Raw genomic sequence first — 23,402 nt, 5'->3', positions numbered from 1 at the left:
GACGTGGGTCCCACGAGTAATTTTTGAGCTAATTTTTAGATTTTATGGAAAATCATTATTATCTTGTGGAATTAATTCCTATGAATTTTATTGACTGAAATAAATTATTTATGACCAGATTCGAGGAATTTGGAGACCAATTCACGAGGAAAGGACATTGCAGAATAAGAATTTCGGGGCTTGAAGTAAGTAACAATTGTAAATCTAGTCCTGAGGGTATGAAACCCCGGATTTCGTATCATTCTACTATTTTGAAGTGACGCACATGCTAGGTGACGGGCGTGTGGGCGTGCACTATTGGGGATTGTGACTTGGTCCGTCTTATAGCAACTATAAAGTTGCATATTTTATGGAAATTATATGATACTTATATGTTTTAGAAAGAATTTCTGTAAATTGGGTTGAATACCATGTTTGGGCCTTGCGCCAGTGTTGTTTGGACCCTTACGAGCTTTTTCTTACTATCCTCTCATTGTTTTCGATTGAAAATCTATACTCACTCATGTTTATACCTGTTTACCGCATAATACAGTTTTTGTGACTCTATTTTGATGCATATAAATGTTTTGGGCCGAATGCCCTGTTCTATTGAAATGCCTGAATGGCTTGAGATGTTTATGACTAAGTAAGGCCGAGGGCCTTATTTGTGAGGATATTTATGGAATCGGGCTACATGCCGCAACATGTTGATATCGGCCGATGGCCTGATTGTGAGGATGAGTGTGGATCGGGGCTGCCCGCCTACAACATACTTTATTATTATAGCACGTGAGTTATCCGTGCAGCACGTGAGTTGTCCATGCAGATTATAGTGCTTGGGCTGAAGGAGCTCCTCCGGAGTCTGTACATACCCCCAGTGATTGCAGCTACCTACTGAGTGTGAGTGCCGAGTGCTGAGTGACTGGGAGGCATGAGTGATTGTAAGGTATGCCAGAGTGGAACGAGTGACTGTGAGGTTTTCCCGAGGGGCTGTATATGAGTGATGTTTTGCCCGAGGTGCTGTTTATGATTTCATCATTTTTACTAACCTTTGCATTGAGCCTTTGTTTGAAAAACTGTTGGAAAAAATATCTTTAAATGATTTTTACTGGAACCAGGATTAAACGAGATGATTTGATTCGAACACTGATTTTTAGAGCATGTTGTACTTTACTGAGATTTCATGATATGAACGTTATTTGTTTTATTTCTCGTCACTACTCCTCAGTCTTTATTTATTGTTGTTACTTACTGAGTTGGTGTACTCACGTTACTCTCTACACCTTGTGTACAGATTCAGGTGTAGATAGACACGATAGCGGTTATTGAGTATTCTGGTTGCAGATTTTCCTGGAGATAGCAAGGTAGCTGTTTGGCGATCGCAGCCCCTCCTTTTCTCCCTCTTATCTTCCTCTAGTTGTATTTAGCTATTTTCCACGCTGAGTTATCCTTGATATTGTTAGACAGATTGTAGTAGATGCCCATGACTAGTGACACCCCGATGTCGGGCTTTTCCTTCCGCACTTTTATTTTGATTTGAACTCCTTTACGAAGGTTTTTATGGTATATAACATTGAAATTATCTTTAAAATAAAAATATCGATTTGTTTTGGAAATGAGTCGGCTTGCATAGTTCCACGATAGACGCCATCACGACAGGGGTTAGTTTTGGGTCGTGACAGATTGGTATCAGAGCCTAGGTTACATGGGTCTCACGAGTCATGAGTGTCTTTAGTAGAGTCTTGCGGATCAGTACGGAGACGTCTGTACTTATCTTCAAGAGGCTGCAGAACCTTTAGGAAACTCTACATTCTTGAATTCTTGTCGTGCGAATCTGTTGATTCTAGTAACTAAACTTCTGTTGTCTTATTCTCTCCCAGATGGTGAGGAATCGTGCTACTGGTCACGAGGGCCAACCACCAGTACCACCAGCCAGGGCCACGAGAGGCCGAGGCCACGGTAGAGGCCGTGGTAGGGGCAGAGGTGCAGCCCGTACAACAGCTGGGGCAGTACCTGCAGATCCACCGGTTGTCCCAGATCAGGACCAGGTTCTAGTTGTTGATGCACAGCTCAGGCACCACATGTGCCTATTGTGATTCCAGGCCTTCAGGAAGCCCTAGCTTAGATTCTGACAACGTGTATTGGCCTTGCTCAGGCGGTCTCTATTTCGACGGCCGTAGCCACTTCTCAGGCCAGTGGAGGTACTCAGACTCCCGTCGATCACACACCCGAGCAGGTTATTCAGGGACTTCAGACACCGGAGGCACCACCGGCCCAACCGGTTGCTGCTGCTCACGATTATGTGGTTCCTGCTATGCCTGAGGATGATCAACGTAGGTTGGAGAGGTTTGGGAGACTTCAGCCATCACCTTTCAGTGGCACAGAGAGGGAGGATGCTCAGGACTTTTTGGACAGGTGTCAGAGGATACTCCGTACTTCTGGTATTCTGGAGACTTGTGGGGTCTCATTCACTACCTTTCAGTTTTTTGGGGATGCACTCAAATGGTAGGAGACTTACGAGAGGCTTAAGCCTATTGGCGCAACACCCCTTACTTGGTAGCAGTTCTCCGAGGTCTTTTTGGAGAAGTTCGTGCCTCGATCTTGCAGAGAGGAGCTGCGCAGACAGTTTGAGCGGCTTTGCCAGGGTGATATGTCTGTGACACAGTATGAGATGTGGTTCTCTGAGTTGGCCCATCATGCGATCTGGTTAGTTCCCACGGACAGGGAAAGGATCATGAGGTTTATTGATGGTCTCACTTATCAGCTACAGTTGCTCATGACCAGAGAGAGGGTTTTGGGTGCAATTTTTGATGAGGTTGTCGACATTTCTCGGTAGATTGAGATGGTTCGTGGTCAGGAGACGGTTGAGATAGAGGCCAAAAGGCCTCGTGGTCAGGGTGGATTCTGCGGGGCGCCTTTTGGGGGTCTGTTCCAGCACGGTAGAGGTCATCATTTCAGGCAGGCTCAGTCAACTCGGCCATTTCATCGGGGTGCATCATCTGGCCATGGTTCTCACAGTTCTTATCAGGGCCACTCATCACTTAGTGCCCTTCCAGTTCAGAGTTCGTCCCGTGCTCTACCTGTTCAGGGTTCTTCTATGCCAAGTTCTTCTACCAGTCATCCCAGTACCAGGGGTTCCCTTCAGTTTTTGCCGCTAGCACCAGGGAGTTATTTTGAGTGTGGGAAGCTTGGGCATATGTGGAGGCAGTGTTCTCGTCGTAATGGAGGTCTATCTCAGTAGAGGAGTCAGCCTCCGACTTCAGCACCAGTTACCTCGCCACCTGCCCAGTCAGCTCGGGGTGGAGGCCAGTCAGCTAGGGGGTCGCCCTAGAGGGAGAGGCAGATCAGGGGGTGGTCAGGACCATTTCTATGCTCTCCCTGCCATACCAGATGCTATTGATTCAGATGCTGTGATTATAGGTATTGTCTCAGTTTGTCACCGAGATACCTCAGTATTATTTGACCCTGGTTCCACGTATTCATATGTTTCCTCGTATTTCACCCATTTTCTGGATATGCCCCATGAGTCTTTAGTTTCATATGTACATGTATCTACTCCTGTGGGCGATACTATTATTGTGGACCACGTATACCGGTCATGTGTGGTGACTATTAGGGGTCTAGAGACCCAAGTGGACTTTTTTTTCTTAGTATGGTCGACTTTGATATGATATTGGGTATGGATTAGTTATCTCCATGTCATGCTGTTCTAGATTGTCACGCTAAGACGGTGACGTTGGCTATGCCGGGAATTTCGAGGGTTGAGTGGAGCGGTTCTGTAGATTATATACCAAGTAGGGTGGTTTCATATTTGAAGGCTCAGCGCATGGTTGAGAAGGGTTGCCTATATTATTTGGCTTTTGTGAGGGATGTTAGTGCAGAGACTCCTGTCATTAATTCTATTCCGGTGGTACGTGATTTTTCGGATGTGTTTCCTGCAGACCTGCCGGGCATGCCGCCTGACAGGGATATTGACTTTGGTATTGATTTGGTGCCGGGCACTCAGCCCATTTCTATTCCACCGTATTGTATAGCACTGAAGGAGTTGAAGGAATTGAAAGAACAACTTCAGGAACTCCTTGATAAGGGGTTTATTCTGCCTAGTGTGTCACCTTGGGGTGCACCGGTTCTATTTGTGAAGAAGAAGGATGGTTCCATGAGAATGTGTATTGATTACAGGCAGTTGAACAAGGTCACAGTCAAGAACAAATATCCTTTGCCTCGTATTGATGATTTATTTGACCAGCTTCAGGGAGAGAGGGTGTTCTCCAAGATTGATTTGAGGTCTGGCTATCACCAGCTAAAGATTCGGGATTCAGATATTCTTAAGACAACTTTCAGGACCCGATATGGCCATTATGAGTTCTTGGTGATGTCTTTTGGGTTGACCAATGCCCCAGCAACATTCATGCATTTGATGAACAGTGTATTCTAGCCCAATTTGGACTCATTCGTTGTTGTATTCATTGATGACATCCTGGTGTACTCTCGTATCCAGGAGGAGCACGCTCAGTATTTAAAGATTGTATTACAAAGATTGAGGGATGAGAAGCTTTATGCAAAGTTCTCCAAATGTGAGTTTTGGCTCAGTTCAGTAGCATTCTTGGGGCACGTGGTGTCCAGTGAGGGTATTCAGGTGGATCCAAAGAAGATAGAGGCGGTGCAGAGTTGGCCCAGACCGTCCTGAGCCACGAAGATTAGGAGCTTTCTTAGTTTGGCGGGTTACTACCGTCGCTTTTTGGAGGGATTTTCATTTATTATATCTCCCTTGACCAAATTGACCCAAAAAGATGCTCCATTCAGGTGGTCAGATGAGTGTGAGGAGAGCTTTCAGAGGCTCAAGACTGCTTTGACCACAACTCCAGTGTTGGTTCTGCAATCAGCTTCAGGTTCTTACACCGTGTATTATGATGCCTAGAGGATAGACATTGGTTGTGTTTTTATGCAGGAGGGTAGGGTGATTGCCTATGCCTCGTGCCAGTTGAAGACCCATGAGAAGAACTATCTTGTCCATGATCTTGAGTTAGCAGCCATCGTTCACGCCTTGAAGATTAGGCGTCATTATTTGTATGGGATTCATTGTGAGATCTATACTGATCACCATAGTCTGCAGTATCTGTTAAAGCAGAAGGATCTTAATTTGCTTTAGCGGAGATGGTTAGAGCTTCTTAAGGACTATGATATCACTATTTTTTACCATCCGGGGAAGGCCAATGTGGTGGCCGATGCTTTGAGTCGCCGGGCAGAGAGTTTGGGGAGTTTAGCATATTTTTCAGTAGCAGAGAGACCTTTGGCATGGGATGTTCAGGCCTTAGCGGGCCAGCTTGTCAGATTGGATATTTTGGAGCCTAGTCGGGTATTGGCTTGTGTGGTCTCCAGGTCTTCTCTTTATGACCGTATTAGGGAGCGTCAGTATGATGACCCCCACTTGCTCTTTCTTCAGGACAGGGTTGGGAGAGGTGATGCTATGGATGTGACTATTGGTGATGACGGCATGCTGAGAATGCAAGGTCGGATATGTGTGCCTAATGTAGATAGGCTTCGAGAGTTGATTCTTGAGGAGGCCCACAGCTTGCGGTATTCCATCCATCCTGGTACCGCGAAGATGTACCAGGATTCGAGGTAGCACTATTGGTGGAGGCAGATGAAGAAGGATATAGTTGGGTTTGTGGCTCGGTGTCTCAATTGTCAGTAGGTTAAGTATGAGCATTAGAGATCGCGTGTCTTGCTTCAGAGATTAGAGATCCTAAAGTGGAAGTGGGAGCGGATCACCATGGACTTTGTAGTTGGGCTCCCACAGACTTCGAGGAAGTTCGATGCTATTTGGGTTATTGTGGATCGGCTGACCAAGTTCGCGCACTTCAATCCAGTTGGTACTACTTACTCTTCAGAGCGGTTGGCTGAGATTTACATCCGAGAGATCGTTCGCCTGCATGGTGTCCCAGTTTTCATCATTTTAGATAGGGGTACTCAGTTCACATCGCAGTTTTGGAGGGCCGTGCAGCGAGAGTTGGGTACTCAGGTTGAGTTGAGCGCATCATTTCACCCTTAGATGGACGGGCAGTCCGAGCGCACTATTCAGATATTGGAGGATATGATGCGTGCTTGTGTCATTGACTTTGGGGGTTCATGGGATCAGTTTCTGCCACTCGCGGAGTTTGCATATAACAACAGTTATCAGTCGAGTATTCAGATGGCTCCGTACGAAGCTTTATATGGGAGGAGGTGTAGATCTCCGGTTGGATGGTTTGAGTCGGGTGAGGCTAGGCTCTTAGGTACAGACTTGGTCCATGACGTATTATATAAGGTGAAATTGATTCAGGAGCGGCTTCGCACGGCGCAGTCTAGGCAGAAGAGCTACGCGGATAGGAAGTTCCGTGATGTGTCTTTTATGGTTGGGGAAAAGGTTTTGCTAAAGGTATCACCCATGAAGGGTGTTATGAGGTTTGGGAAGAGGGGCAAATTGAGCCCCCGGTTCATTGGGCCTTTTGAGGTGCTTCAGAGAATAGGGGAGGTGGCGTATAAGCTTGCCTTGCCACCCAACTTGTCGAGTGTGCATCCAGTGTTTCATATTTCCATGCTCCAGAAGTATATTGGAGATTCGTCCCATGTTTTGGATTTCAGCACGGTTCAGTTGGAGGGTGATATGACTTATGATGTGGAGCGGGTGGTTATTTTGGATCGGCAGGTTTGAAGGTTGAGGTCAAAGGATATAGCTTCAGTGAAGGTGCAATGGAGAGGTCAGCATGTGGAGGAGGCCACCTGGGAGACCGAGCGGGAGATGCGGAGCAGATATCCACGCCTATTCGAGACTCCAGATATGTTTCTAGACCCGTTCGAGGACGAACGAATATTTAAGAGGGGGAGGATGTAATGACCCGGCCGGTCGTTTTGAGAGTTATAACCCCGTTTTTCCCATTTCTACTTCTTTTTGTGTTATTCAGCTATATTATGTTATATTGGGTTAGTTGGTTCGGGTCCGGAAGAAACTCGGAGTGAAATGAGACACTTAGTCTCATAATTGAAAAATTTAAGTTAGAAAAGTGGACCGAATATGGACCAATGTGTAAACGATCTTGGATTTGAATTTTGATGATTCCAATAGCTCCGTATGGTGATTTTGGGCTTAGGAGCGTGTCCAGAATATATTTTGGAAGTCCGTAGAGGAATTAGACTTAAAATGCCGAGAGTTTAATTTTTGAGAAGTTTAACCGGGGGTTGACTTTTTGATATCGGGGTCGAAATCCAATTCTGAAAATCAGAATACCTCTGTTACGTCATTTATGACTTGTGTGCAAAATTTGAGGTCAATCGGACATGATTTGATAGGTTCCGGATTCGTTTATAGAAATTTGAAATTTCAAAGTTCATTAGGCTTGAATTGGGGTGTAATTCATGGTTTTAGCGTTGTTTGAGGTGATTTGAGGGTTCGCCTAAGTCCGTATGATGTTTTAGGACTTATTGGTATATTTGATTGAGGTCCCGAGGGGGTCGGGTGAGTTTCGGATGGTTAACGGGTTGGATTTTGGACTTGGAACTCTGCTGGAATTTTTCTGATGCACCATCTGGTTTCCTTCATCGCGTTCGCGAGTGGAGCCTCGCGTTCGCGAAGAGGAACTGAGAGGCTGGCAATATTTGCTCTTCGCATTCGCGAAGAGAATCTCACGTTCGCAAAGGGTGGACTGGGTGTGCATTGTGAACGCGAGAGGTGTTACGCGTTCGCGAAGAAGAGGGAAGCAGCCAAAGACCCCAGGCAATTGGTCTACGCGTTCACGTAGGGGGTGTCGCGTTCGCGTAGTGAGGGGGAACGAAGCATTGCGTTCGCGATGGGTTGAACGCGTTCGCGTAGAAGGCATTGAGGCAGAGGCATTTGGTGCTTCGCGAACGCGAGGGTGATGTCGCATTCGCGAAGGAGGAATTTGGACGGGAGCTATTTTGTGCTTCGCGAACGCGAGGCACTGACCGCGTTCGCGAAGAAGGAAAGCCTGGGCAGTGAGTTTAAGTTCTGAAAATGGGACTTTGTCCCATTTTCAGTTTTTGATGATTTGGAGCTCGGATCTGAGGCGAATTTGGGTAATTTTCAAAGGAAACAATGGGGTAAGAGTTCTTAACTCAATATTCGTTAAATTACCCGAATCCATGGTTGTTTTTATCATTTAATTGGTGAATTGAGTTGGGAAAATTTAAAAACCCTCTTGGTTTAAATTAAAGATTTGAGGGTCGAGTTGGGGTCGGATTTTGGTAAAATTGGTATGGTTAGACTCGTGGTTGAATGGGTTTTCGGATTTTGTAACTTTTGTCGAGTTCCGATATGTGGGTCCCACGGAAGATTTTTGAGCTAATTTTTGGATTTTTATGGAAAATCATTATTATCTTGTGGAATTAATTCCTATGAATTTTATTGACTGAAACGAATTATTTATGACCAGATTCGAGACGTTTGGAGACAAATTCATGAGGAAAGGACATTGCAGAATAAGAATTTCGCGGCTTGAATTAAGTAACAATTATGAAACCCCGGATTTCGTATTATTCTACTATTTTGAAGTGACGCACATGCTAGGTGACGGGCGTGTGGGCGTGCACTGTTGGGGATTGTGACTTGGTCCGTCCCGTAGCAACTATAAAGTTGCAAATTTTATGAAAATTATATGATACTTATATGTTTTAGAACGAATTTATGTAAATTGGGCTGAATGCCATGTTTGGGCCTTGCGCCAGTGCTGTTTGGACCTTTAGGGGCTATTTCTTATAATGCTCTCATTGTTTTCGATTGAAAATCTATACTCAGTCATATTTATACTTGTTTACCGCATAACTCAGTTTTTGTGACTCTATTTTGATGCATATAAATGTTTTGGGCCGAATGCCCTATTTTACTGAAATTTCCGAGTGGCTTGAGAGGTTTATGACTGAGTGAGGCCGGTGGCCTGATTTGTGAGGATATTTATGGGATCGGGCTGCACGCCGCAACATGTTTTACTGATTCATGATTGAGTGAGGTCGAGGGCCTGATTTGTTAGGATATTTATGGGACCGGGCTGCACGCCACAGATTATAGCGCTTGGGCGGAAGGAGTCCCTCCGGAGTCTGTACACACCCCTAGTAAGCGCAGGTACCTACTGAGTGTGAGTGACAAGCGGCGAGTGCTGAGTGACTGGGAGGCATGAGTGATTGTAAGGTATGCCCGAGTGGAATGAGTGACTGTGAGGTTTGCCCGAGGGGCTGTATATGAGTGATGTTTTGTCCGAGGGGCTATTTATGATTTCATCATTTTTGCTAACCTTTGCATTGAGCCTTTGTTTGAAAAAATATCTTTAAATGATTTTTACTGAAACTGGGTTTAAACGAGTGTGAGCACCTAATTTTTTCCCCAATGCAAATCACTCCTAAAAATATTCTAAAATAGTTTAGAGTTATTCATGCATATTTAGAGTGTTTTAAACCATAAAAAATCATAAGAAAATGATTAATTTTTTGTCTCATATCATATTAGACCTTAATTGCATTTAGAATTTAATTACATGCATTATCAAAAGAAAATCACAAAAACAAATATACAAATCATTTTTACATTTTTAGTTTTAATTTTAATTTAGTGATTTTCTTTCATTAGTGTTAAGTTAATTAATTAGTAAATTAGGTTTAATTTTGAAAGTTGACTTCAAGTTAGGATTTTAATTTCAAAGAAAAGAAACAAACAAAGGAAAACAAAAGAGGTTACTTTTGAATCTAATCCGGACTGGGCCAATTTTCTTGGCCCAATTGCTTTATTACCCTCCCAAACCCATCCAAGCCCACACCTGCCAGGCCTAACCGTTCCCCCTCCCCTTTAATAAAAATCCCTATACCCATTCTCAACACACAGACAAGAGCAACCACCCCCACCTCTCGGATTCTCACGCAATAGGGAGGGACCTCACTCTCATCTGGATATACACATAATTCTCACCTCTCTCTTGGATTCATGGATACACACACATAGATACACATAGAAAACTGGGATTTCGAACAAGATTTGGGGAGTAGTTTATTGCTGAATTTTCAAAGTTCTATTTCCTCTTCCTTGGATCTATAAAAGGTTGTTTGAATCTCGCATTTTATGGCTGTTTGTTACTGTTTCTGTATCGGAAAATGTTCATGTTGCTCTGTTTAGCTAAGAGATCTGGAAAAAATTGAAAAATTCATGAGTAGCTGAGAAAGGTTTCTGCAATTCAAAATTTCTAGCTAAAGTCTGAGCTTCATATCACTTTCTATCTTCTGCATTTAGATTCACTTTCGTCTTAAGGGTACTGTTCGATTTCAACTTTGTAATTCAGCTTGGTTAAATAAAGTTCACGATGTTGTTGAGTTTTGCTTGTTCAAATTTGAATAAGTCGCATGCCAATTCTATACTTCCATAGATTATTTGGATGATGATATTCTAGGTTATTCATATGAATTGAAAGTGTAAATATCTGTTTGATTCGGGGTTCATAATGGATTAGTATATGTACACTAAAGTAACTTAAAATATCTTAATGATAGTTTTCCTTTTACTGTTTTTCTCTTGATGAATGTTTGGTAATCACCTGATAGCTAGTCTAATGATGATCAAAATAAGGGTTCCAGAGGTCAATAATTGCAGATCTGGCCACAGGTTGGTCTGATTTACAGTTTAAGACCTGAGTGAAGTTTTACCTCTGTTGGACAGTGTTGTTGGGTTTGTAGCAATTAGACATCAGTTAGAATTGAGATCATAGTGAATGTTATCCAAAGCTGTATTCTTTAGTGGAATATGAATGTTGTAATTTTAGCAAGGTAATCTATGATCGACAGTATAGTTGTTTGGATGGCTATTCGTGCAAATTATGAATGCTTAAACTGATAGAAGCTCATCGCTCTATCATTTACTTTTATTTGTTGAGTTATAACATTGCCGTCCAGTTATTCAACAATATAGTCGGTTTTGTAAAAATATAAAAATATTTCATAAAGCATTTGAACAAACTAAGTTAAGATAGTGGCTTTCCAAATTTGCAATCCTCAAGTGTAAACTTATTAGCCAACACTTTATCCCAATAATGTTCTTATCAATTGGCTTTGGATCCATCTCAGACGTTATATACTTTATCCATACTTCTTTTTCATAACCAATGACTTTACAAGACTAAGGAATATGAACAATTCTTGAACATCGTTGTTTGCTTTAGGCGCGTTTAATAAATCATTGTGGCCATGGGTACGGTTCCCGTGACATGGTCACGATACATAACCCCAATTCGAGTGTGCGTTTCACGTGACTCGGCCTCAACTTCAAACAATAATAATAAAAATAAATATGTTGTAAGTCGCGGGTGCGTTTCACGTGACGCGATTCACAATGTGTACAAAAATAATAGGTGCGCGACATCGCGACTTATTTAAATAAATTTCATAAATATTAAAAGCGGTAATGCACAAAAGGTTCTAAAACATGTAATAATTCAGATAATTAGGCCAATTATTAATAGTTGAGCGACCGTGCTAAAATCACGGAACTCGAAAATACCTAACACCTTCTCCCGGGTTAACCGAATTTCTTACCCGGTCTTCTATGTTCGCAGACCATAAATAAGAGTCAATTTCCTCAATTTGGGATTTAAAATACATCGGTGACTTGGGACACCATAAATTATCCCAAGTGACGACTCTGATCAAATAAATAATTCCATTTCGAATATTGTCACTTTAATTGGAAAAACTCCCTATCCCCTATCCTTGCGGGAAAAATGAGGTGTGACAACGAGAAGATTTGATTCAAACACTGATTTTTAGAGCATGTTGTACTTTACTGAGATTTCATGATATGAACGTTATATGCTTTATTGCTCGTCACTACTGCTCAGTCTTTATTTATTGTTGTTACTTACTGAGTTGGTGTACTCACGTTACTCCCTGCACTTTGTGTGCAGATTCAGGTGTAGCTGGACACGGTAGCGGTTATTGAGTATTCTAGTTGCAGATTTTCTTGGAGATAGCAAGGTAGCTGTTTGGCGATCACAGCCCCTGCTCTTCTTCCTCTTATCTTCCTCTAGTTGTATTTAGCTATTTTTCAGGCTGAGTTAGCCTTGATATTGTTAGACAGATTATAGTAGATGCTCATGACTAGTGACACCCCGATGTCGGGCTTTTCCTTCCGCACTTTTATTTTGATTTGAACTCCTTTACGAAGGTTTTTATGGTATATAACATTGAAATTATCTTTAAAATAAAAATATCGGTTTGTTTTGAAAATGAGTCGGCTTGCCTAGTTCCACGATAGGCGCCATCACAACAGGGGTTAGTTTTGGGTCGTGACATCTTATGTCCAAACGCCCACTTAGATATTTGCAGTAAGAAAAAGTTTTTAAAAGAGTAGACAATAAATTCTTTTATTTGGATCATTGTTATCCATCGTTTTATAATATATTGTATTGTACTGTATTGTATTATTTTATGGATACAATATTTGAATAGATTGTAGCGTTTGTTGTTGTTAAATAATATTTTTGTTGTTTGGTTTGATTGTATCGTACAATACTATAACTGATAAGTTCACTAAAATACCCACAATTATTTTAAATAAAATTTATCAAAAATTACACATAAAAATAATTTAAGAAAACCTTTTTCTACTAATTTATCATTAATTATATTGGTTGGAAACAAGAGCAAAAACCTAGAAAAAAAAGGTTAACTAATATTAGCAATAGGAAAAAATAAAATTAAAATGATGAAAAGAGACAAAGAATCAAACGGTGACTTGAATAATAAAAAGAATGGGACAAACCAACTCTAGAAAAGATGAAAGAAGACAAAGTATGTCAATAAGTTGGGGATTTGGAGTTAAAATAAAAAAAATTAAATGATAAAATAAAATTATAGAGTAATAAGTAAGGCATAATTGGAAAATAAAATAGGAAACGATCTCACCACACCAAGTAGGTTGTTTCATAAAATGGGGCTTTTGGTTGTCCCGGAACAATGGATTTAACAATACGATACAATCAATTTTAAATAAACAATCAAAACAAACATTATTTTGGGATAACAATACAATACGATACAATGGGTAACAACCATCCAAACAAACTGTTAGTGTATACTTTCTTGTTAAACTTTATAAGTGAACAAATTCTTTTGGTTTGTTCTTTTCTATATCTCCTTCATAGTCCCTCCCATGCTTCCTTTTCTTTCATTGATCAATTTTATCACATGCCTAAAGTTAATTTATTCAACTTGGATAGGAAGAACCAATAAACAAAACATATTAACGACTGATTTTGACAGGCGATTCCAAGGGCGGCAAGTCAATATCAGATTGGAGAAGCTAAGTATTATATGGTACTAGTAAGGTGTGCCATCCTTTGGCAACTCGCATTTTTGGGTTAGTGTAACGACCCGACCGGCCGTTTTGAGTATTACAGCCATGCTCCCCTATTTACTATTCAATTTTTGCTTTACAGTTGTTATATGACTTGTCGGGGTAATTGGTTCGGGTCCGGTGATGTTTTGGAATGAATGGGAACACTTAGTTTCAAAGTTTAAAACTTAAGTTGAAAAGGTTGGTTGGATGTCGACCTATGGGTAAACGGCCCCGAAATAAAGTTTTGATGATTCCAATAGCTCCAAATGGTAATTTTGGACTTAAGAGCGTGCTCGAAAAATTATTTGGAAGCCCGTAGCTAAATTAGGCTTGAAATGGCTAAAATAGAAATTTATGTTTGGAAGTTTGACCGGGGAGTTGACTTTTTGATATCAGGTTCGGAATCCGATTCTGGAAATTGGAATAGGTCTGTTATGTCATTTTTGACTTGTGTGCAAAATTTGAGGTCAATCAGACTTGATTTGATAGGTTTCAGCATCGAATGTAGAAGTTAGAATTTCTTAGTGTCATTAAGCTTGAATTGGGATATGATTCGTGGTTTTAGTGTTGTTTGATGTAATTTGAGGAGTCAACTAAGTTCGTATGATATTTTAGGACTTGCTGGTGTATTTGGTTGAGGTCACGGGGACCTCGGGGTGAGTTTTGGATGGTTAACGGACTAAATTTTGGACTTGGAAGAAATCTGGAAATTTTTGCCTTCTGATGCAATCGCACCTGCGGAATTTGGCTCGTAGGTGAGAGCTCGCAGAAGCAAGCCTGGCATCGCAGAAGCGAGTCCGCAGAAGCGTCACCAAGGTCGCAGATGGAGAGGCAAGGGAGGCTGGGCAAAACCGCAGAAGCGAGTCCGCAGAAGCGGATTTCTTGTCCGCAGAAGCGGTTGGTTTCTCGCACCTGCGAGACCGCAAAATCGGCTAAGTGAGTCGTAGGTGCGGAACCCCTGGACAGTATACATTTCGAAGGGGTTCCGAGTTTTGCCATTTTTGGACCTTCAAGCACAGTGTTTTGGGCGCTTTTCAAAGAGAATTCACGGGAAACTTGAGGTAAGTCACTTGTGATCATTTTCACTTCATAATATTGAATTATCATCGAATAATCCGACTAGATTACGTGTTTTACAGGTGTAAATCGGGAATTTGGACCTAGGGATTTGGAAATAAGATTTGATGATTTGGAGGTCGAGTTGATGTCGGAATTTGGTAAAATTTATATGGTTAGACTCGTGGTTGAACGTGTTTTCATATTTTGTAACCTTTGTCGGGTTCCGAGACGTGGGCCCCATGGACGATTTTTGAGTTAAATTTCGGATTTTATTGGAAAATTATTATTTTCATATGGAATTAATTTCAATTATTTGTATTGACTGAAAGGAATTAATTGTGACTCGATTCGAGGCGTTCAGAGGCCAATTCGCGAGGCAAATGCATAGAGAAATAAAGAATTACACTGTTTGAGGTAAGTAACACTTCTAAACTTGGTTTTGAGGGTATGAATCTCCGAATTTGGTGTTATATAAATTGTTTGCAGGTGACACACGCGATAGGTGACGAGTGTGTGGACCTGTACCATAGAAATTATGACTTGAATAAATTTTGTGAAGTTATAAAATTAAAGAATCATGTTATTATTCGCATATTCTCCACGTGTTAGGAAATTGAGTTGCGACTCGTATTAAAGATCATGATTTGGCTATGTGCTGATATTTTAGGACCCACAGGGTCGTGTTGCTGTTGAATTTAATTATTTTAAAATATATATTTCATACTCAGTCATGTTCATCCATTGTGAGGATATTTATGGGATCAGGGCTGCCCGCCTGCAGCAGGCCTTATAGGCTTTATCATTATATGGATCGAGGCTGCCCGCCTGTAGCATGCCATATCGGCTTTATATCACGCTTGGGCTGAAGGAGCCCCTCCTGAGTCTGTACCCCCCACAATGAGCATAGATAATTTATATTCGGGATGGACTTCCCAAGGCATGGACTTGCCTTACTTATTTATATTTGTGATAAATTTCCCTGGACATGGATTTTGTCTGAATCATTATAATTTAGGGGATAAATTACCCCTGTGGTGGATTGGCCTTATACGGTACTAGTGGTTGACTGTCAGTTGATGTATATATATACATGGGATAGATCTTCCCTGGGCTGGATTGACCATATATATCACTGGGTGACCGAGTAATTTGTGATCGTGAGTACACGAGGTTTTTCCACTGAGATGTCATATTCCTCATATTATTCAGAATTGGTCTATTTTACTTGTACTAAGTTTAACTGTTGAACTTGAAAGCATGCCTATATTTTTGTATCGTTATTGCTATACTGGACTGTACCTGCTGAGCTCATCACTACTTTTAGCCCAAAGGTTAGTCTTATTACTTATTGAGTTGGTTGTACTCATACTACACTCTGCACCTCGTGTGCAGATCCAGGTACTTTCGGATAGGGCGACTGTTAGATCTCAGAGTGTTATCAGTTGGAGACCATCAAGGTAGCTGCTTGGCGTCCGTTGACCTTGACTCTTTTTCTTTCAGTTATTGTACTGTTCTATATTTTCAAACAATATTTTTATCAGTTAGACTTTGTTATCATTTAGATGCTCATGTTCTCAGTGACACCGGATTTTGGGAGTGTTTTGTATCTGTAATTGTGAGGTTTTTTTATTGAATTCAAATATTATGTTTTCAAGCTTAAAAGATATTGGGTTTTATTGAGGTTGTCGGCTTGCCTAGTATTGAGATAGGCGCCATCACGACATGCAGATTTTGGCTCGTGACAATTAGTTGGAGTAATTTTCTACTCTTCATCTTTGCTCTCTGGAATTATAGGCACATTTTCACTTCCTGTCACTGAAGTCTTAACTGTAATTTTACTCGGTGAAAAGTTTCAAGCTGAAAAAGGAGTTTCTCTTTTTCTAGCTCTATGCGGATTTGTTTTCTACTTTTATGGTGAAAATGAAGAAAGCAAGAAGGAGAAGCGATATAATTTCATCGATGATCGCTCAACTTTTACTTTATTGCTTCAAAGTTATTGAGCTATTTTTTGTAATGAAACATTCCTTCAATTTTATCTAAGTATTGCAAAAGTCACTCAAATTCATCACTTGGAGGAAAAATGAGACACGGTGACGCTAGACATAATTAAGATTGAAGTGGAAGTGAAAATGTAAATCCTTTGGTTAAGTTTTCACCAAGTTTGTAGATAGATTATATATAACAAATAATGTACAGCAATGAGGGAACTGAAACCCGATATTACAGGATATCAAAATTAGACTAACTAACCTATTTAGAAGGAATTTAAATTTATAATGTAATCTGAATCCTTATCTAATATATTAAAAAGATACGTATCTAATCTTTAATATATCCATGAGATACGCTGGTCATCTAACACCCCAGACAAGCTCATGATGGGTTTAGAGACATTGAGCTTGGACTGTAACTGAGCAAATCGAGAGGAGCTTAGAGACTTGGTAAATACATTAGCGGTTTGATCTATTGAAGGAACATGTCGAACAGAAAGTTGGCCACAATCAATCTTTTTTCGGACAAAATGGTAGTCAATTATAATATGTTTCGACAATTGATGAAAAACAAGTTTGGTTGTGAGATAAATAGCACTGATATTGTCACAAAAAAATATAGGGGCACGAGGGAATGATGAGAGCGACTATCATATTATAGCAAAACCATGATGAGAACGACGATCATCAGGATTAACAGCCTATCCTGCATAAAAATAAATATGCATAGAGGAAAAAGTGGATGGTGTGATGGAGAGGCCATTTGTAAGGATACCATTCAGATAGCAAAGAATTCTTTTCACTGTGTTCCAATGATCCAATGTAGGATTGTGAATACATTGACATACACGACTCGGTGAAAAGGATATTTCTGGTCGAGTGATAGTCACATATTGAAGAACTCCAACATTGCTCCTATATACGAAAGGATCAGCAAAGGTTTTACTATGTTTAGTTAATTGGATAGTTTTGTCCGCTGGAGAAGGAGAAAGTTTGCAGTCGGTCATCTTGGTTGGAGTGAGCAGTTCACGAATGTAATTAGCTAGATAAAGGTATATCCCAGAGCTTATACGGTTAACTTCAATGCCTAAGAAAAAAAAAAAGAGATTCACCATATCTTTAAGGGAGAATTGAAGGTCGAGTGCTTTGGTAAATGAGGATTAATATTAGGGGTCACTATCCATTATTATAATATCACCAACATAAATCAAGAGGTAAGTAGTAGAAGAGATAGTATGATGAACAAAGAGAAATGAATCTGAGTAACAAAATGTATATCCATGTGAGATGAGAAATGTTTTGAGCTTGAGAAACCAAGCGCGAGGGGCTTGTTTGACATATGAAGTTTTAGACAAATGACATACAAAATGTGGCCAGGATTTATCAATAAAAACCAGCGGTTGAGTCATATAAACAACCTCCGAAAGATAAAAAAAAATTAGAAATGCATTATTGACATCCAATTGCTTAAGAACCCACCCTTTAGATATGGTATGAGAAAGGGCAAGCTGAATGGTAGAAGGTTTCACAACAGGGCTAAAGGAATCATGGAAGTCAATACCTTATTTTTGATGAAAGCCTTTTGCAACTAGGGGAGCTTTGTACCTTTCAATGGAACCATCGGCTCGATGCTTAATACGATACACCTATATACAATCCATCACAATTGGAGGGACAAGTAGTGAGTATCCAGGTGCGGTTACGGAGCAGTGCTTGATATTCAGTATCTATGTGCTTGATATTCAGTATCTATGGCACGAAGCCACTCAGGGGAGGAAGCAACTTGCTTGTAGGTTTTTGGCTCATTCAGGAGGGAAGATGAGGCTGGAATAGGGTGACAAGATACAACAAGTACTTTAGGCTTAAGGGAATTTGTTTGAGCTCGCATAGTCATATAATGAATAGAAGAGGTTGCTGGCCAGAAATACGTGGGAGGAGGGTTTGGTAGAGGAATATGAGTCGAGATAGCAGTAGAGGTGTTTGAGGTGTTTGGCATGGGAGAAGCTATGGGAAAGCTACTGGTGGAAAAGTTGTGGGCAATGCTTCAGTAGGTAGTGGGAGAGGATAGGGAGGGTGTGGAGGTAGGATCTGAGATGATGAGTTGACATTTGAGCCAATGGAATTTGAGATGGACTGTAAAATTATTAAGGATGGTGGCTGTGAATCTTCATTGGAACGTGAAGTGGAGGTGTTGTAGTGAGGATAAGGAATTTTATCTTAGTCAGATATCACATGGCAAGTAATGTATGTCCGACAATCAAGTTTATGATTATTATAAGGACGAAGAAAAGGATATCACATACAACCAAATTTTCAGAGAAGGATGTAGTCTGGCGAATGGTGGTATAAAGCTTAGTAGGGAGACTTGAAAGACAGTATGGGAGTGAATTTTCGGTTATTTAAGTATGTAGCAGCGGCAAAATCATGTCCCAAATATTGGAAAGGAAGACATGAATGAGCAAGTAGAGTGGGCCCTTTTTCAGCAATTGTACGGTTGCATCTTTCAGGAGCCCCATTTGTTTCATGTGTGTGAGGACAAGAGAGACGAAGTTTAATGCTAATAGATTAAGTGTAGGAAAACACATTGAGATACTCCCACCACAATCAATTTGTAATTATTTTATATTTTCTTACCAAATTGAGTTTCAACCATTTTATGAAAGTATTTGAAGACATCAAGTATTTGAGATTTAGTCGCTAAGAAAATATCCAAACGGATTTCGTGGTGTCATCAAGAAATTGAATAAAACACTTAGTTATATTAATTAAGAGATGTGGAGAAGGTCCTCACACATCAGAATACACCAAATCAAAGGGATATGAACTACGACATGCAGAAGAAGATAAAGGGAGCCTATGACTCTTTCCTAATTGACATGATCCACAAACACTTAACACTTCATTTGACGACAATGGAAGACCAAAAGTAGATACTAAACGACATAAAATTTTCTCGTGAGGATGCCCAAGATGTTCCTGCCAAACTTGGAGCGATGCACGAGAACAAACAAAAATGCAAGGAGCCATGGATGAGGAGGACTTGGAAGAGACAACATGAACCTCGCCATTCAGACGGTATAAGTCATGATCAATTGTCCCTCGAAGCAATATTATTTCTTGAGGATCCTTCACAAGACAACAAAAGGATGAAATTTCATACTAACATTATTATCTATAATAATTTGAGAGACACTAAATAAATTTTTGTTGATAGAAGGAACACAGAGTAATAGAATTTAAGGGTCCACCAAACTATATAGAGAACCAGGTTCACTATTAGTTCCCACAGAACACACGCACACTGCAGTAGGTAAATGACACAAAGAAGTTTTATGTGAAAAACTCCCAGCTCACGAGATTAAAAACCACGACCTACCCTTGTAGAATTTCAACCTCACTACTGAGAAAACTTTAAATTATAATCTATTGTAATCTAGGAATTAACTTATTAATCCCTCACTAAATTTTAACAACTCTATTATAAGCCACTTTGTAATAACTCTATTACAAAGACTTACAACTCGACTAACTCTAGCCAAGACACAAACACAAGGGTTTATGATTTACAAAGGTTTCCTACACAATACTTCTAACTAAGCTGAGTAGGAATTACAAGTAAAGAACTTTAATAAAGGTTCAACATAACTAAGGACATATAATAACTCAATACAGGGAACTGGTCTGTTGTTATGTTGTTCTTTGTTCTTGATGCTCTTGAGAATCGCTTGCCAGATTGGTTGGTCACTTGAGAGAGTGCTTGATGGACTCTTCAAAAGTTCAAGTGATGTTTTGTCTTTGGTTACAACCTATTGTAATCTAGGAATTAACCTCTTAATCCCTCACTAACTTGTAACAACTCTATTATAAGCCACTTTGTAATAACTCTATTACAAAGACTTACAACTCGACTAACTCTAGCCAAGACACAAACATAAGGGTTTATGATTTACAAAAGTTTTCTACACAATGCTTATAACTAATCTAAGTAGGAATTACAAGTAAAGAACTTTAACAAAGGTGCAATACAACTAAGGACATATAATAACTCAATACAGGGAACTGGTCCGTTGTTATGTTGTTCTTTGTTCTTGATGCTCTTGAGAATCGTTTGCCAGATTGGGTCACTTGAGAGAGTGCTTGATGGATTCTTCAAAAGTTCAAGTGATGTTTTATTTTTGGTTTAATGTTAATATAACATTGGTGACATAACTTGAATGATGCAAGCATGGATGGTACAGGATCATTCCCAATGAAGTTGACTGCTGCACTGTTTCGCATTGTTGCATGTGCAGGAAGTAACTTTACAGTTGTTGGAGAGTTGACTAGTATGATCACCAGGGGAACTGATGTCCATTTGTTCCCCGTGTTGATTCTTTGACTCCTGAAGTGTTGATTTACAATTCTAGCTTAAGTCTTGTTGTTTTTACATACTTGAGGATGTGTATCATGTTCCTTATCTGGTTCTTGTCATTAAGTTTGTTAGATCATCAAAACATAACAAGGTACATATAACCTATCAATTTCTCCCTTTTTGATGATGACAAACTTATAATTGGAGTTCCCCCTAAGAACCAGAATGACATACACATAACCTGTATTCCCCTTGAATCTGTTCCCCCTCAATTATTTTCCCCATTTTGGCATCATAAAAAGATCAGTAGCAAGCAATAAGCATAAAGAAGTCTAGCTTGGTTAACTCATGCCACAAGTGTGCACACAATCATGACTAAAAATAGAGCAAATGAGCAAGGCATATATAGCAAAATGAGGAAGCTTTCATTAATATTTGGATATTAAGCAGGGAGCAGTTCCATTGTTGCCAACACATCCACAAAATAAAAACAGAAAAAATAGAAGCACCAGTTATAAACATCATCAGAACTAAAACAAAAGACAGACACTAAGATTTAACACTGGAAATGGAATACTTTATAGGGAGCACTGGAGGGGGAAGGCTTAGATGAATAGGAAAGGGCTTTAAGAAGGATGTCTATGCGAGCATTAGCTGACATCTGCTTATTGAGCAGTTTCTCCTTCAGGTCCTCAACCTATTTCTTGAGATCGGTATTCTCCTTGGTCAGACGGGCAACCTATGTGCTTTGAGAGCTACTAGAACCAGGTGCCTCCTGAAGCTGACTTAGCTGACCCTCAAGAATGGCATTCCTTGCCTTCAGCTTCCTGATCTCATCAGTGGCACTGTTTTGGGCGTTGATCAACTGGGAGATAGTAGAAGTGCTACCAACCCCTCCAACTTTATCAATGCACTCACACTCCTCTAGAGTGGTCTTGGAGACGGTTTGCTTATGAGTACCCACCTTAGTTTTTCCCAAAGGGACTTTGAAGAACTCAAACACCTTGGTTAGAAGCAACCCATAAGGCAGCCCATGATTACCATCCTTAAACTCTGCCACCTTCTGCATGTGTTCTATCATAATGCCAGGCAGGTTGATGGTGGTGTAGCCATCTAGTGGTTCCATAAGAACTAGGTCTGCTCGAGATGTAATTGACCTTCTCTCAACACGAGGGAGCAAAACCTTGTTCACCATCTCAAATAGCAATTGGTACACTGGAAGGAGGGACTTCTTGTGTACCCGTTTCCCCTGCTGAACTGCCTTATCCTTCATAGATCTCCACCAATTGTCGCATGCCAGCCATATCCAGAATATCAGGGGCAAATGTACATCCCCACAACACCTTTTGATTTTTCAAATTTTCCTTGCTAGCATCCTGGGTATCATCAATCTTGGTCTTTTTGGAGGAACCATGTTCCTCACTAGAATCACCCTTCCTTTTTACTGATTTGCGAGCACTCTTTCCTTTCTCAGCAGATTTCTCAAACAATCTCTTCTCAGACACTTTTTCAACTGATTTTTCAAATACCTTTTTACCAGAGTTGTCACCTTCAACTTTTTTTAAACTCTTCGTACTCACAGAGGACTTCCTTTTTTGACTTGGAGATAGTGTGCTTCTGTGAGAACTTGCGAGTTAAGGAATCAGGTTCCTCGTCCACTTCATCATCAATATTGACAACATGCACTGCTTTCTTATTCACAATCTTTCCATCCTTTACCAATCTTCTCCTCTTTCGGTGTTCTTGGCTTTTCCTAATAACAGACTCAAGAGCCTCCTTCTGTTGCAACCTAGTGGTCGGTCTCTTAGGAGTTGGCGCTTGAGTAGTGGCATGTCCACTTCTAGCCCTGATAAAACTAAAAATAGCCACATTATCATAATCATCTTCGTTGTCCTCATTCTCCTCTTCAGATAAAGATCTCATTTCAGGAACAACCGTGGACAGAGACTCAGCGTAAAAATGAGGAGAGGAGCAGGATGTAATGATCCGGCCGGTTGTTTTGAGAGTTATAGCCCCGATCCCCTATTTACTGCTTTCCCCATATCTGTTTCAGCTTATGTGACTTGCCGGGAGGTTTTGTTTTGGTTTTTGGGGTGCTTTGGGATACTTAGTCCCTAAACGGAAGTTTAAATCTTAGGATTTTGTTCGTATTTAGAATTTTGTGAAGATGACTCCGGAATAGAGTTTGGTAGGTTCCATTAGCTCCGATCGGTAATTTTGGACTTAGGAGCATGTCCGGATTGTGTTTTGGAGGTCTGTAGCTCATTTAGGCTTGAAATGGCGAAAGTCAAACTTTTTGAGATTTTGACCGGTAGTAGAATTTTTGATATCCGATTCCGGAAGTTGGAGTAGGTCCGTAATATTGAATATGACTTGTGTGAAAAATTTAGGGTCAATCGGACGTGGTTTAATATGTTTCGGTATCGGTTGTAGAAATTTAAAGTTTCAAGTTCATTATGTTTGAATTGGAGGGTGATTCGTGTTTTTAGCATTGTTTGATGTGATTTGAGGGCTCGACTAAGTTTGTATAATATTTTAGGACTTGTTGGTATATTTGGTTGAGGTCCCGGGGGCCTCGGGTGTGTTTCGAATGCTTAACGGATTGAATTTGGACTTAGGCAAATGGCTGAAGCTTCTAGTTTCTGGTATTTTCGCA

The 23,402-nt window shown here is 40.5% G+C and overlaps 1 pseudogene; it reads left to right on the top strand.

The window, feature by feature from the left end:
* Nucleotides 1-16,404, top strand: part of LOC142167083 (purine permease 1-like) — a 65,900-nt pseudogene extending 49,496 nt beyond the window's left edge.
* The last annotated feature ends 6,998 nt before the right edge of the window (nucleotides 16,405-23,402 follow it).

This window comes from Nicotiana tabacum, chromosome 12 (assembly GCF_000715075.1).
Source record: "Nicotiana tabacum cultivar K326 chromosome 12, ASM71507v2, whole genome shotgun sequence".
Taxonomy (NCBI): domain Eukaryota; kingdom Viridiplantae; phylum Streptophyta; class Magnoliopsida; order Solanales; family Solanaceae; genus Nicotiana; species Nicotiana tabacum.
This window is presented reverse-complemented; position numbering and strand designations above follow the sequence as displayed.